General features: G+C 39.0%; 1 protein-coding gene across 15 annotated transcripts in view; it reads right to left on the bottom strand.

The window, feature by feature from the left end:
- Positions 1 to 17,577, bottom strand: part of FOXP1 (forkhead box P1) — a 629,322-nt gene that overhangs the window by 212,499 nt on the left and 399,246 nt on the right. The window lies entirely within an intron of this gene.

Raw genomic sequence — 17,577 nt, 5'->3', positions numbered from 1 at the left:
ATTCCTAGGATTCTTATACAAACGTGTTGTTCATCTACAAGCTGCATAATAGAGTCAGCACTTAAAGAAACAGTGTCAAAAGAATGGTGGGGTGGGTTACAATTTCCCACTGTTGCAATTTTCCACTGTTACACTATTTCTGTAAGTAAAGTTTTATTGGAACACAGCCATGTCCATTTATGTATTATCTGTGTTCACACAGAGCATTTGTGACAGACAGAAAAGCCAACAAAGTTTACCATTTAAAGTAAATGTAAAGTTTACTGAGCCATGCTGTGGAGAGATTACAGTGAAAAAAAATAAGAACTTGCCAAGAATTGATAACAAAAATTTAAAAACAGATGTGCATGTACACAGTCACACAGATGTGCCCTGTGCGTCAAACATAATTCTGAATGGTGTTGGTAACCTCAGGAATGAAGCTTCTGACTTCATCCATCCTGACATGTCAGGGAAGGTCCCACAACATACCCCAGAAGACTTTCTAAACACAACAGGGATGTCCATGCAAATGTTAATCGAAGGACAAAGCCTTCAATATGTCTGAGCTTACTTTCTTCTTCCATAAATCGTGAGGCTAGGTCACGCAAAGAATTTTAAAATTTCTACAACCCTACAGAGAAAGGAAAATAAGAGCAAACACATATTTGGGGTAGAGATTAAGGGGTGGGGGAGAATCGAGGACATGGGAGACGACAGTCACATTTAAGAGGGGACTGGTAATATGTTTTAAGGGACCAAATAAAATTACTTTATCATCTCACAGGAGCTCAGTATCTGAAAGAGCTCAGTATTCTGAAAGAGCTCAGTATCTACAACTAGGGGTAGGAATGACCTATTATTTAAACATAAGGAATATCTGTTAGGAGAGATTCTAAGAAACCTTATGGCGAAGAGTGGTGAGCCGGTACCGTGACCAGGCCACATGGGGCCTACTGCGGGCTTTTAAGTAGCTCCTCGCGCTGGGAATTAAAACAGCCGGATTTTCTTCCAGCCCACCAAGTATGTCTCTTTTGCAATGACCACACAGATGTGGCCATGGTGACACCTTTAAGAAACTGAGATTCCTTGCCTCTTAAACAGCAACAAAAAGGTGGGAAATTTTCATATTGACCTTCTTTCAAAAAACGATTTTCAGCTTGCTCTACCGTTCTTGTCAAAAGCAGACCTGTCAGTTTGTTTTTAAAGGTGAGAGAGGGAAAGCTAGATCAAAAATGGTGCACTGTGGTATCTTGGTATCTGGGCTTTTGTGTTAGTTCAGAACAGTGACCAACTAACAGGTTATCTGATTTGCTGGTTAAAGCAAGGACTGCGTGTAATCGGCTGACTTCCAAAATCAGCCAGGAAAGTTAAGACTATTTCCCAGACTGGAAACATACATGCTTTGCTGCTAGGGAAATGTACATAGTTTGCCTTATACCTTATGAATCTTTAAAACTCCCACTGTAAGTGCCATATCAGACATCTTTGTGAGTACTATCTTTTATTTATTGTGCTAAGTAATTGTTCTGCGTTGACTAGAGTGACGTTGGTGTGAGCACAGCAGGCGAGGCATGGGAACATTAGCACAAATACAACGTGGGGAGCAAAGGACATTTTGTCGACAGAGCTAATCACTCTCAAAGGAAAATAACCTACTTTTCTAGATTTTAAAACAAGGAAAATAATTGTGGCAACTTCTAAAGGGCTAACTCATTAATCGGTGAAGCTAGGTGAATACTTTCTTCAAGAAACACAGATACCGGAAATATTTTATCCAAATACATTTTTTGTTGATTGGGAAAAGGGCTGGAGCCAGTTACATCACACTAAGAAAACACAGAGGTATTTCCCCCTCTTGCCCATCTGTGACAGCTGTGGGGGCACCTGGAGAAAGTGTGTAGTCTTCTAACTCCATGTACCCAGCACAAGAATAATAAAGGGAAACGCGTCCAGCCCCAAATGGCTGCTTTTAGGTTGTCTATTAAATACCTATTGCAATCACCACAGTCTGCAGCTTATTAAGAGCAGACTTACTAATAAACAGAGCTTTCCCATTTCTCAAAAGCAAACACTCCATCCCCTCTGACTACTTAAGAAGACAGCAATCTGAAAAGTTTTCCATATTGGTATCATGGCTCAAATGTTCCAGACCTGAACCACGCAGATTTACTGTCTGAGCACACTGGAGGAAACTTCACCACCAGCACGGCCGAATTTCTGTCACTTCTGGAGTCAAACAAAGGCCTTCCAATTGAAGTGTTTTTGAAATGGAAGGAATGGGGCTAATTTCTGCCTGGGTGTGCCAGGCTTAGGTGTTCATTAGAAGGATTCAGGCCACAGTAGTGAGGTAGGACCGTCCCTTTGAAGCGAAAAGAAACAAACGCATACAGCAGAACACAGCTGCTTAAGGTAAACTTGAGCACATTTGTTAAAAATCAAGGGTTCAACCTGAAAATAAGAAAGGGTGGAAACTGAAAAGCTCCTGTCGTTTGGCACTTTCTGACGGGACTCAGCAAGAAAAGGTGGGTTAAAATGGAAGAGTTCTGAATGAGAACGTTTGAGGGTCCTGATGTCCAGGAAACGGGAGGAACCCCTTCGCTCACATGACCTCATCACCACACTGGGAGAGAGCCCTGGGTGCTGTGAGGAAGAGCTGCGCTGCGGGATCCGGTGGGTGGGGGTTAGAAGCCAGGCTCGTCCAGTTGTAAGCTCTGTGAACTTGGGCAGCTAATTAAGTTTCTTCCTGTGAAGAACAGGAATTTTAAGAGTACTTCGCTCATCGAGTGCTTGTGACGACAAACTGCACTAACCCGTGCGACAGTGCTGAGCACATGACTAGGAGAAAGGAAGCCTTCAGTAAATTTTCTATTGGTATCACTAACAATGGTATTAGTAACTTCAAACCTATAAAAATCTGTGACAATAAGAAGGCTTACAATTTTTGATAAAGAGAAGAAATGCATTTCTTTATTGAAAATGGGTGGATTACCTAATATAATACTGTGCAGAATGTTTCTTCCTAAAAGTAATTTCTAAGAAATGTACCCAAATACTGAATCCCCTGGCAAAGACTGGAGAATGTGAAGGGGTAAAATTAGAGCAGAATTAACTAGACCATAGCCTGTGATAGTTGAAACAAAGTACACAATATTTACCCTAAAGCTAGAAAAACAAAACATGAAATTAAAATTAAGATGAAACTATGAACCACCGTATATGAGAATTAACCATAACAATTCCCACTTATAAAATTACTGCTAGATTTTTTTTTAACCTGTGAAGTCCCATGGTAGGAATAGAAATTGAGATAGGCAAAAATGTGATGGCATGATTTTTAAAAAAAGGATAAAGAATGTCAACAGTTGTTATCTCTGTAAAATGGTATTTTGAGCAGTATAGTTTTTTTTCTGCTTTCTTAGCTGCATCTTCTAATCTTTCTATAATGAACATGTCATTAGTTGAGTAGTAGAAATGCCAAAAGTAAGTTTCAGTTGAGAACCCATCTGACTGACACCCCACCTTACACAGAGCCCATACTACAGATCTCTCTCACCCTGTGTCGGCACAGAGGTATCTGTAGGCACCTCTTCCAGCATGTATAGCAGCCCTAATTGTGCCAGTATTTCGTGGGAGTTTCATAAAATGCACCTATAGCTAGTTGTACTCACAAATTAGAGGAACTCGAAAATTCTGGGTTTTAAAAAAAGCCACCTCTTTCTCCCTAATTTTTGAGAAACTTCTCAGCCTTTACAAGAATTAAATGTTATCTTCAGACTGGATCTAAAGGGGGGATTTGCCAGACAACAGCTTAGGGAAGATGCTGGTTATGTGGTGTATATGATTATTTGCTAACCTGATTCTAGGTATTAATCCCATGGAAATTACAGAGGGAGGGCAGCAAAGAACATTGGAACATAAGAATCATTGCCATGTGTAAAAACTTAGATTTTAAAAAAGAAAATGCAGGCACAAGAAGTTTGCCAGAAAAAAATAGACATGCCAATAAAAAAGCTGCTTCTTAAAATTTGGCTGGCAATGTCTGCCCCCCTCCCAATGGATACTCTTAGTAAAGAAAACATGGTAGTTTTTTTCTCCCCAGCCTGTTTTTGATTTCCAATTAAAATTAAATATAAACTGAAATGCCACCTGGATTTTAGCAAAATCCAATCCCCACCCTCCACCTCTCCTTTTTTCTTGAAAGAAGAACCTGAGCTTACATACACAAACATTTTGCTAAATGACCCATAGCAAATTGCGTAATGCCAGTAAAAGTTGTGTTTTTTAAGTTATGAGCCCCAAAGATTTTATCTGAAATAAAACCCTGATTCAATTCAGATTCTGAAGGCAAACTGTGTCCTTACTCTGCCTCTAAATTTAAAACATTTGTGTGTGGGGCCCCTTCAGTAATGCTGCTAGTAGGTAAAGAGGAGAAATTCTGTATTCATTAAGACGTGTTTTCTGTTCTCAAATGGTAAATTGAGCGCTAATTGCCTAAAAGAACTGATTCTTTGCAGTTTTCATGTAGAGGTCAGCTTCTCAAAGAAGAGTTGGGTTGTCAAGCCAGGCTGAGTGCTTATCTCAATCAATCATCTCAGTGAAGGAAGACAAGAATTCCTGTAGTCCAGGCTGAGGGTTCTCCTGGGAGGTCTCCCAGGTGAATGTCTACCATGATCTCAGGTGACTGGATCAGAATATAAAGTGGGTGAATCAGGCTAAGGAATGGAACATAACTTGGGTCTCTCCTGGCTTCTAGCTTTGGGTCTCTAAGACTTCAGCCACACACCTTTTCCCTGTCCTCAAAAGATGAGGAGAGAGAACAGTAACAGTGTCGACCTTGGCCAGGTAGCTCAGTTTGTTAGATCATCATCCCGACATGCCAAGGTTGTGGTTTTGAACCAACGCATGTATAAATAATTGGAACAATAGATCAATGTCTCTCTCTCTCCTTTCCTCTCTCTCTCTAAAAATCAATTTAAACAAAAAGAACAATTACAGGGTCCTACAGTGCACATGTTAAAGGACTGACCACTGTGCTAAGGCCTTTCCGTGTATCAGTTAATGTGCTCACCACACAAACTTTCTGTGGGAGTTCTCTCGGTTCCCCCATTTACAGATGTGAAAAGTAAGGCTCAGAGAGATCAGCATAACTTGCCCAACTTCCTTAATGCTGTACATGGGGATTTAAAATCTTTGTCAGTAGGGTTCCAATGTGTCTTGATGGAATGTTCCTCCTTCCTTTTCTAGCTTCTAGGCAGTGAAATAAGTATCTATACATGATTGTCAAAACCAAGCAAGATCAAATCCACACAAGGAAGAAACTTGGAATGGGGAGCAGTGGAGAAAAATCTAAAGAAAACAAGTGCATTTTTCCACTTTTACTATCTTTATTGACAAAATATTGATTGTGTCATAAATGGATGATATTAGATAGTGATGGTCAGTGGTTGTCAAATTTGATGGTGGGAGCATCTAGAAGTTGGTATTGTTTGCCATTTATATGCATCTCATAAAAGTTTCCAAACAGTGTGAATGTGAATTACATTAATAATAATAATACTTATTTTAATTATAAAGGCAATGAATGTCATTGTAGAAATCTTAGAATATACAGAAAAATGTAAAGTATACAAAATGAAACACAATCCCATTGACATACTCCAAAATAAACATTTTTACAGGCTTTTTCAGGGTTTTCCCCTACACCAATTATTATATTATGTTCTACAAGAGTGTGATTCTTGATGGGTATCCCATATTACCTCAAACTTATACTCAACCTTTCTTCTAACACCAGAGATTTGGGGTATTGTTTTATTTTCCATCTTATAAATACTACTGCAATGAACATCTTCAGGTTTTAATTTGTCTGTATGTCTCACATTATTTCTACAGGTTAAATTCCTAATAGTTGTGATCATAAAGATAAAAATAATAAGTTAATATTTATAGACCATTTACTATGTGTTGTATAATCTTCTAAGCATTTGACATTATACTCAGAAAATTAAATGCTAATAGTATCCCCATTTGAATGGATGTATAAACTGACACACAGGGCAATTAATTGATTTGCAAAATTACCCAATTAGTGAGGGCAAAGACATTACTGGGGCCAAACAGGCTGGCTCCATAGTCTATGATTTTATAGACCTTCCCAACAGCAGCAGAGAATGGGTTAAAAATATCAGAAATGTAAATTATTGGGCCCCAGCCCAGTTACTACAGAACAGAGTACTCTGAAAGTGGGTCCAACAATCTGTGTTTTATGACGCCCTCCAGATGATTCCAATACACTTTAAAGTTGGAGTCCCTGCTGAATGCTAAACCACCTCTCAGGAAAAGTGTACTCCTGAGTCAAAGGGTATGACTGTGCTAAACCTTCTAATACCCAATGCAAGCAACTAGCCCCAGGCGGCTACACAAGCTTAAACTCTCATCACACACACAGGACAGTCAGTACTATATATATCACTTATTATAATCTTTGCTGATTTAGCCAAATATCTTCTAACCCGCATATAGGGTTCTTTCGTTAGAACAGTTCAAGAGTTTGTAAACACGGCGATCACATTTGAATAGACACAAAATGCCTTAGAACTTTACAGAGAGCTTTAGAAGGCCTTACTTCCCACAGTTTTTTCGGAGCTGGCCGTTAGTGCTACAGTTAAGAAACCCACAGGTTAATTCCAGGGACACTGGCAAGCATTTAGATCCAAAAGAGAAAATCTTTTCCATATTAAGGATAGGTTACCAATATACTTAACATTTATTAAACATAAAAAATATCTATGAAAATTTGTCAAAATGATAGACCAGCTAGCAAATCTAAGTAATCCGTAGTAGGAACTATATAGGCATTTTAATTGGGGGAATGGGGTGGGGCATGATGCACATGAAGCTGTAATAGAAAATTACACAAATACACACATACACACACTTTTAGAGCAAAAGACATTGGGATTTCGTCAGATCTGTGAAGGGATCATAAACCTGAACCACGTAAGAATGATGGGATTCAAGATACGGATTTGCCAGAGAAACGCACCTACTTCGAAGACTAAAGAGATCTTCACTAATTGTGAGATATAGCTGATAACAAACTTAAAAAACAGACACAAATGCAGGCCACTGCATTTCCTAGGAAAGACAATTCATAAACAGCTGGGCTGAGCAAATGTCTTCAAAATTTGACAACTATTTTAAAATTAGGCATTATGGTTTCACTTGTTCTAGCTATATAATAAATGCAGTTGAATGAGCTAAAATTTAATATGCAAGTATGTGAGATATGGACACCACCAACCAAATGAGCAGCCTTGTCAGCCTGCATCTAATCTCTGGAAATCGTATACTCAACTCCCGCAATGGTGTGTGTGACACACAGGCCTGGGCCATTTCCTGGAGACCAGTCCACACAGACGCGGCGACCTGCATCAGAAGACCTATACTCAGCACACACCTGTCGTCATGTCATGAAAGAAATCTACCCATTCTTACCCCAAAATCCAAAGTGCCAAAATGTCAAAGACACATTTCTTGGACGTTTAATATCTAAGTCTCTACACCTAAGTCTCTAAATGCACATAAATCAGAAGTCATACCAGCATCTCGTCATTGAAAGGGTTACACGAAAGCAGCAGGTATGCATGTACTACATTGCTCTTCACTAAATTTTTCCATGGTCTTTAAAAATCTTACCAACATAGACACAAAGAAACTCTTCCTTTCTGTGTTACTGAAGATTTATTGCTTAAGTCAGTCATCTGTTGATTAGCCATATGCATTTCTTCTACAGCTTATCTTTATTTGCTTGGAAATTTTTCTTGATATTTGATGCTATGTTTATGCCTTGGTTCAGCATGATTAGATTATGAATTTTATAAATGCAGGGAAATAGATATTCAGTATATTTCTTTGAATCTTCTAGCCAACATGGGACCATGAACATAAGATATACTACAATTTTATGTTAATTTTCTTTGGTAAAAGAACCAGGCCCAAGGACATCTGCTCTTTGAGTGACTCACTCAGGTCCAACCTCCATTTCATTAGGCTAACTGACTAGTCTTGTAACCACCAAAGATGCCAAAGCTTTTAATCTGTAAAATACATTCGATTAAAATGATTAGGAAGAAACTCTGCAGGTGTGATGGGATCTACAAGTTCGTTTACCGCTCCTGAAAACGCAAAACAGTGTCTAAAATTGTAGTAATTGTTTTGATGGAAAATTCAGAAAAGAATGAGGGATGATCCCTCAGTTTTGTCACCATAAAGAGTAGAAGGTTCTGGAAGGCGCCTTCATCTTACCACACCTGCCATTCACTAATCCAGGGGTCAACAAACTTTTGTTGTAAAGAACCAGGTAATAAGCATCTTAGGCTTTGTGAGTCATACATTTTCTGTTGAAACAACTCGCCTCAGCTGTGGCAGGAAGAAAGCAGCCATAGGCAACAATAAACAAGTGGTGTGGCTGTATTTCAGGAAAACCTGTATTAAAAAAATGAGTAGCAGGTCAGATGTGGCCAGACTTGGCCTTCTGGCTTAGTCCGCCGATTCCTGGTACAGTCCGCAGGCTTCACACAGTGCTTTGTACCTAGAACCTATGCACCAAAGCCGCTGAGTAAATGACTGCGAGAGGTTAAAAATTATTTCCAGAATTCAATCTCGACAACTGTAATGGTGAATCACTATATTACAGGATATAATCTTGACAATTATAAATGTGAACAGCACATACTCAGCTTATGAATGGTGTTCTGCCCTCTTAAAAGATGTTCATGACGCAGTAAGTCTCTACATAAATACATGCATACGCACATAAAACAGCACAAACTTTGTGTTTCTAAGGTAAGTGTAAACCTAATGAGATAAGCATATCCTAATGAAAACACACGTTTGTAAAGCCATTTTCGTGGGGTCCTTTTGGATGTTGAATTCCTATTGAGTTGAAATGGAAATACCATGAGCAAGAGGAAAAAAATGAGGCAAGGTGAGCAATATTATCATGGTATTATTTATCATACACATTAGGACCAAAATAGTCAGGAGGGAATGTGCATTATGTCACTCTCTCCCAGTCTTTAACCTTGCTAAAGGTTGCTGGGTTCGCAGAGAGGATACAAAAGTCAATACAGGAGGCTATAAAAATGGAACTACTTCTTACCATGCAATCTTGAAAAATTAATAATTGCAATAATAAAAGGCCACTTTTACCTTATTTTAGGATGTTGTATATTATTTTATTAAATTTTTCCAAAAGCCTTTCTTTCTTTAGCTCTGTGAAGCATGGTTCTGCTGTTGAAAAGCAAAAGACATTTTACGCACAATTTTCCCTCTACTAGAAAGAGGTATATTGTGCCCTTCAGTGAACATAAAATTGATATTATCATCTCTTAGTTTATATCTCACTACTTAACCTTCAGATGAAAAGATATTGGATTTGAATGACTAAGAAGATACCATGTCAGCTTCCCTTCAATATGTAGAGAAGGGAGTTGGGGACAAGGGAAGGCACAGGGATAAAAACAGGGATTTCAGATCAGTTGACACTTTCCCTCTTTCAACAAGAGACTGTGAAGCTGACAATTACTTATGTTTGTATGATGATAAATGGTCTACTTTAACAAATTTTGCTAAAGAAGATTCTGTGTTAGAAAGTTAACTTTATTTTGGGTACAGTCTAAGAGGATCAGTCTTTTATAGCTGTAAAAGAGTTACATACAAGGAGAACATTAGGGTTATCAATTTAGATGCCGAAGAATCCTCACAGAAGGATTAAAGAAAACAGAGCTTCATTTGTTCCATTTGCCTCTATGGAGGGCTCAACCCGAATGCACAACAAGGCCTCGGCACCCCAGGCAGTTCCATCTGTACCTGGAAATGAGCGTACCAATAGCTCCAACCATTTAATAGTTACACATTGTATTTTTCAACGAAAGAAACACAACATGCACTCTCTTCAGTTAAAAAACAAGTTCATTCTAAGAAGTTGTGGCAATATGAAACAGACTTTATCGAAGATCTAACATCTTAGTTTTATTCTCTAAAAGAGATAAGTTCATTCCTTGATCAACAGGAACACAAGCAGTTTATCAGCACTACCCATGTGGCTTTCGGAAGATACACTCATTAGTAACTGGCAAAGGCTAAATGGAAAATACTCAATGATTTTAATCTAAATAAACATACAAAATCGACATACTGAGTTTTAGTGATATAAGAAGGGGTCTTTTTTAAATAGCCTTTTAAAAAATCATTCCAAAATAAGTCCATCCTTTATTGACAAATTGTGTCTGTGCTTTCTTTTCTCGTGTCACAACAACCCCTATTAGTGACAGGTAAGGACACAGCTCGGGTTCTTCTCCTCCAAATGCTCCTCTTTTTTGGTTTCAAGGTGCCACCATTTTTGGAGGCATTCAGTTTGGATATCCTGAATCATCCTTCATAACTCCCACTCCTTCATGTTTTCACATCTATTTCAAAAGGCCCTGCCGATTTTCTAACACTCTTTTGATCCAGGCCTTCCTCTCCCACGCTATGTCATTCATTCACCAAGAGTCTGCCCAAGAACTCCTCTACACCGAGTACTGTGCTCTGTGTTGAGGAATATCATGGAATAAGAAAGGCCTATCCCTGCCCTTATTGGGCTTACAGCAGACAAACGGATTCAACTATAGTTGAAGAAATACAGGGAGCAACAACAGGTGGTCACCGACAGGGTGCCCCTCAATTAAATGAGGTGAAGGTTAGTGTCCCATTACTAAATTCTGTACCAAATGCAATCCCTTGTCACTGCTATTAATCTCTGAGGAATCTCTTTCCTTCCAAGCCAAGCCAGATCCAACCTTTTAATTAAACTTCTTGTATGGCCCTTCTTTACTTGGAAACTCCTCCTGGCTTAGATACTCGAGCCTCCCACAAGCTGAGCCTATTAAACCCCTAACCACCGTTTACCTCTCCATAGTTACTCTTTAGGCACTAGCCCCGTGCACCCAAAAAAACCCGCCGCTCCCACACTTGCCCAATACCTCACACATCAGCATGGTCCCCACATTTCCTGACACACAGGCATGCACAACAAATATTAGTTAAATGAAAGCATACACAAACAAACGAATAAATGAATTCAAGCAATCTGAAGCTAGGGAACCAAGTTACCCATGTTTTGTAGCATGTTTACTAACTAGCTCACTTGGGACAAAACAAAGACCTGGTCAGAATGTGAAACGCCCTTGACCACATTCTCATGTGAGAGAGGGAAAAAATGTGATTGTATTTCTCTAAACCAAATCAAACGGTATTTAGCAAAGGGCTCTGGAATCTTATAAGTAACACATCACAAAACAACAGAATTGAGTTCAAAAACCAAGTGATGAGCCCTAACTGGTGTGGCTCAGTAGACTGGGTGTCGTCCTGCACACCAAAAGGTCGCAGGTTTGACTCCCAACCAGGGCACATGCCTGGGCTGTGGGCCAGGTCCCTAGTTGGGGGCGTGCAAGAAGCAACTGATCAATGTTTCTCTCCCTCTCTTTCTCCCTCCCTTGCCCTCTAAAAATAACTAAATACAATCTTTAAAAAAAAAAAAGGCCAAATGATGACAAGAAACTTTACAATATGGGGTTTGATTCGCTATATAAACTTCCTTTCTGTGGCTCCTTCTACCACTTGCATTTATATTGCTATTCTACTTTGTCATAAAAGTAATCACCTTGTAACCCTTTATATCAAGTAATCTATGCACCACTACCTAAAAGTACATTGGGCCCCATCAGGCAGCTACAGGTTTGCATTACACAAACATACCAATTCTGCCTGCTCAGCACCAGTGGTCAATAAAAGCAAGCACTTGCAAAACAGCAAGTGGGTTCCTTGCCTTCAGAGGACAAATAGGAGTCTGCCAGTTTTGCAAAACAAACTCTTTGCAACCACCAAAGCGAATCTGTCAACAAAGTATCAGTAAAGTCATATCTCCTAAAAGTTCAAAAAGAGATTTTTGATTAGACAAGAGATAGCAAGTATATTTTTTAATTGTTATTATCCTCACAGGTCAGGGCTTACAATCACCTTGTCAAAGTAGCGATGCTTTTGCTTAAAGTCAGGAGGGTACACTTCACTCATGATGACGTGTGGCACCGGGGTTTCTATTACCACGCCCTCTTATGTACATGTTCTTTTTTCTTTTTTGTTTCCTGTACCATCTTAATTTCCAATGGAGAGATTAATGACACAAAATTGTTTAGTAATCAAAACTTGAAAGAATTTCATACAAAGCTCACATCACAGGTTACTTAAATCTTTGATAACGGTGTTTTGATGGAAGGCTGGTCTAAGCTAATAGAGTAGAGAACTAAGTTAGCATTCAGAGTGAAATATGCCTTTTCCAGAAATAGCCACAAAAGGGATTGAGAAAATCAAGAACTCATTATTGTTGTGACTGCTTTTTTATTACTTGTTAGAATTATCTGAGTTCTTGTCTCAGTTTTGTTTCAAACATTTGTTTGTATTGTTTTCCACTAACATTCTGTGGCACTGATCCCTACAGGATACTTTCGACCATCAATATTTTCCATGATAGTTGAATAATGTCTCCAAAAAGAGTGTAGCTTAGCAGAGAGATTCCTTTCAAATTATAGCTTGGGATTTCTCCTACCTTTTAAGGAAGGTTCTAGCCGCTATCCCATTGCCTGGCCCCCTAAGGGCATTCAATAAATATTAACAACATCTTGGTTAACACTTGCCTTTCAGAAGCTTCCCTTTTAGGACACAGCTATGCTGGCCATGTTTACCCTTCTAAAGGCCTCGAAAGACCCTCCTTTGGGACACTGCTCGCTTCACTGAAAAAGGCCACTTGAGGACATTCCCAACAAAGGTCATAAGCAATCTTTTTCAAAGAAAAAAAGAATGGTAAGGCTGAACTGGCCATTGCTACCCACTCCTTACACCCACAGACACATGCCTAATCACTTGGGCCTCAGTATAGAGTGAGAACCAGACAAAAAAATGGCCAGTGGAGTTTTGGTGCATCCCCAAGAAAATATTGGTAAGAGTGAGATGCGAAGGGCTGGCACCTTTTCCTGTGGGGTTACTGCCCAGCCAAACACTGAAAGCTCTTTCTTCCAGGCATTGTTTTCAAAAGAGGCAGTTAAAGTTGGAAATGTTGGCAGAACAACCTCCTTTTTCTGCTCCATATCCACTGGTAACTTCAGTAACAGAAATTTAATAAAGAATTTACTCTGCCATTTTGAAAATGAAGAGAAGGTTTTTAAATTTTTGTATATTGACTTATGTTAAAATACTGATGTTTCAGTCATTATAATTCTGTTTCTCATGGTCAGAGGACCCCAGTCGGTATATACTCATGCTTCTCCTGGCCTCCTCTGACACTGCTCCCCCTTTTTAATTGTTGAAACTATTACAGATGTCTTCCATTGCCCCCCCTCCCCAGCCTCTGTCACCCCTGGCCTTTACCACATTGTTGTCTGTGTCCATGGGCTGTGCATATGTGCATATATGTTCTTTGGCTACTCTCTTCATCCCTTTGGAATGTACAGAACCAGACCTTTCTTAAGTCCTGTCATACTCATCCTATTTCTCTGAGCTTCTCCGTCCTGTGTATTGGATAGTCTTTTACTTCCTCCAATGGCGCAATGGCCAGAATTCAACCCAATGAATCCTCCTTCTTCCCTTTCATGCTTTTTCAGAAGCTCCCTATTCTTTTTATCTTTCTTACCTCCTTAAGAGTCATTCAAGATTTTGTCTCTCTCTTTTTTTTACATTATTAACATGAAACATGTACCACTATCTTTTGGGCTAAAAGGTTCAACACCTTAAGCCAAATATCAAAGAAGCTATATGAAGTAAACGCATCATTTATCCACATTCTCTAAATAATACATGTTCAAATTCCATATATAATTTCTTTTTTTTTTATGTCTTCCTCCCAGACTATCTCTAAACTGCCCTCCCTCACACAAAATGACAGCCATACCTCAGAAGCACAGCGACCAAAGTTCTCCCCACACCGATTTCCAGACAATGAAACTGCCAGGTGGGAACCCCCCAAAATCAGAAAAACCCATCATTAAATAGAGTATTGTTGAGAAATAGCCGTTTGATTTAACAGCGATTCATCTTTATTGAATAAACATTTCCCGTACGCGTTCTGTTAATTGACCCGGCAGCATATGCTGTATATGGGAAAACTCCTAAACATTATGCTCCATGTAATATGCTTATATGAAAACGCTCTCATTTGCAGCAATATGGAAATAAAATCCTGCTTTCTAAAATTCAAGACTTTTAAAATGCATTAATCCACACAGTTTATGAAATTGCTTTGGACATTTTAAAATCTTTCAAGAAAAAAAAACCTGTAGCAATAGGTAATAGTATTTGTTGCTGAGCTTCATAATGGAGGAGTGCGTATCCAATACAGAACTTTTACAGACCCAGAAATGGGACAGGCATAATAGGAAATAAAAAGTCATATGGTACTGGGTAAAGAATTACTCAATGGCTAAAAGAAAATGTTCAGAAACTCTATCAAATTATACTGTTAGAGAACTATTGTTATAATAGCTTTATGGCCCAGATATAAGTAGAGTTGAAACATTACAGAGACAATACATTTAGTTGGAGGAAGGAAGACAGTCCATAGGTGTGTTAGCAGGCTCCTCCAGCTAATGGCAGGACCTCTCCTTGGCCGGTAACTTCTGAGTGATGATGGCACCTCCCAGACCACAATCACCAACCGCCGCTGCCTGGAGGGCACCAATAGTCGAGGCTGCTGGGTGGGAACTAAGGCCACGCGGAGGGCTGCAGGCTCCCTGACTTAAGTAGCAATTTATCTCCCAACAATTGCTGCCCTTGTGAAAATGTCGGCTCAGGAGGAGCAGATAGGATTTTTTTAAAGAGAAGATGAAAAGCTAGATTCCCCCATTTTCTAGGTTGTCAACTATGTGATTTTTTAAAAAAGAATTCTATTTGGACACAATTTACTCAACGTACAGACCAAGCCCGGCAGAGAAGTCCTGGCCTCCGTGGAGAATCTGTGTGAAAGCTCTCCGTCTGAAAGGGCACCTGCTATCACTTGTAATTATCTTTGATAATATGGATCAAGCACAGAAAGACTTGAATTTATTTATTTTCAATCCTGGCACTAGGTAAAAGTTCTCCCTGTATCATGAATGATTGTTGTGGTGCAACCGGAAAATCCTACACCATTCAGTTTCACAGACAGCATAATTAACTCATTTTTATACCAAGCCTTTTTAAGCCAGATCTTTTTGTTCCATGGACTTCTAACGTATTTTACAGTTCTAATTCTCTTCCACTGTCCTACATTAATCAAAGCTCTAACCCCTGTTGTCTTTGTACTACAGAATCAGAATGTGCCCCTGGCGAGGAATGGGGGAAAAGTCAACAGGAATTAAATTTCAGTGCAACTGTTTACTCAACTGTGGCCTGCAGTTATTGAAATTTTATCCGTGGTTTTGTGTGACTACCGCAGTAATGAATTCAGCATGGCTGTGATTTTCTCACTGCTGGTATTCTCACTTCAAGTAAAAACCTGTAGAATAAAAATGATGAAAATAACCCCAGTCCATCACACTGACGCTCAGATTTCTACAAAATGTTTAATTGTTGCAGTTTTCAGTCTGGAAGAAAACTCTAATAACTCCAGTCCTGTGAAACTTTATGAATCCTGAAGTTTTTTTCTTATTTCATCTACAGATTTTCTCTTCCCCAAACAACCTGTTAAAAGGGGAGTCAAACAGCTGTCAGTATTTTATTTTAAAAGACCAAAAAGGCCTGCCAGCCACAATATGTGACGTTTTAGCCACAACGATAGCTGCAACTGCTTTCTTTCTTCCTAAAACACACCAATGACAAATATATTGAAACAGAACTGTTATAAAAATGTTAAAAAGAGTTTTAAGTAGAATCTAAAGGTATTGACCTTTATTTGATATATTTTCCAAAGTAGTCACAACCAAAATAAAAAGGCAAGATGCGAGTAACTAATTATGCTGCTGCTGCTTTTTAAGGCAGGTGCTGGAAGTGCACTTTCATAACTTCCTGTGTGAGGTCCGTCTGTCACTGATGTTGTGAGGTGTGCGTGCATGTGTGTGATATATATGTAAAGTGTTTGGCTGACTTACTACTTTAAGACAGTGAATGATTCTAAGTGCTTCAAGTAAAATTCAGAAGTAGTTAATTGCACTTATTTAATTAATGTCCTCTAAAGACTAATTACTTGGGGTTCTCCACCCCATTGGTCAATAGCCGCACCTCAGCTACTCCATAAAGAAGCAGTTGACCTTGGCCTCTGTATGGTATGGGCATAGCAAATGGCAGTCCAAAACGCCAACCACTTATTCTCAATATAAGCCACAAACATCTACAAACACTACATTAACAAATACATGTACAGATACATGGATACCCTTCCACCGCTTACTCATAGGTTTGGCTGACAACCTTATTGTTTAGAATTAGGTCATCTGGGTTAATTTGAACGCACAACGTTTACATCACAACAAACATTGTACATTCCAGGTGCAGCACTGATGGGACTGGGGTGCCAAGGAAAGAGATCGAGTCACGTAAAGTCCTCTGGATTAACTTTATCTTGTCTCTTAGTTTCTTTTTCTTTCTCTGACAGGTTCTATTGTGTCCTGTGAGTTCTACCAATTTCTAAAAGACCAACAATCTAGTGAGTCCTTACATTTAAAAAATTTTTTAGCAAGGAGAAAAATAGAATATGCGTTAGAGCCTGCCAAAGGCTATATCCCTAATATAAGAAGGGGTTCTCTTTGTTTCTCTGATGTAGATTCCAGGGAAATGTTTGATAGAAAGTTTGCCGCTCTCTCCCTTCAGCCCCTGACGGTTTCCGTTTCTTTCAGAAAGGCCCAAAGATGCATCACCCTTCTCTCCACCTTCTCCTAGTGTCACCATAACTACGTGTCACACACTCGAATCGAGGACTAACATGGAACAAAAACCATCCATTATCATTAACAAAAACTAATAATATGTCCTGATTCCAAGAGAGGCTGGAAAAACAGTGCCTGTCTTCAGGCAAATGCTATTTACTTATTTGAATTTTTGTCAACTCTTTATAGCTACACAATACCATTTTCTGGTTCACCGTTCGAAAGTACTTTACCCCCCAAAAGGATACAACGGGAACAATTATGTCCCAATTTATGTGCATATTGTGGAGATATCAGAGATTAATATACAACATTAATAGAGTTTAGCCACAGCCCAACAACCAAATATATGCAAGAAACATATGTAGATGTCTCTCCTACCACTAAATTCTTACAGGTAGCAGGCAGCGAGTTCTTACACTGATACCTTTGTTATTGCTGTTTCACCTGTTTTTACCTAATTTTGCCTGTATTTCCATTTTTTCTACTTTTATTCACTTAATCTTTTCTCTCGTATAAGCCCTTATTTTTCTTTTCTCTCTTATTCTGTATTTTGTTGCCTTGTTCATAAGGCTTAACAAGTCGGTTACCCATTTTTTTAAATTAAAGCATTGTGTATCGCTTCCCAAAGGTTAATTTTATCCCAAATAAACTTTATGCT

This window comes from Desmodus rotundus, chromosome 8 (genome assembly GCF_022682495.2).
Source record: "Desmodus rotundus isolate HL8 chromosome 8, HLdesRot8A.1, whole genome shotgun sequence".
NCBI classification, from domain to species: Eukaryota; Metazoa; Chordata; class Mammalia; order Chiroptera; family Phyllostomidae; genus Desmodus; species Desmodus rotundus.
This window is presented reverse-complemented; position numbering and strand designations above follow the sequence as displayed.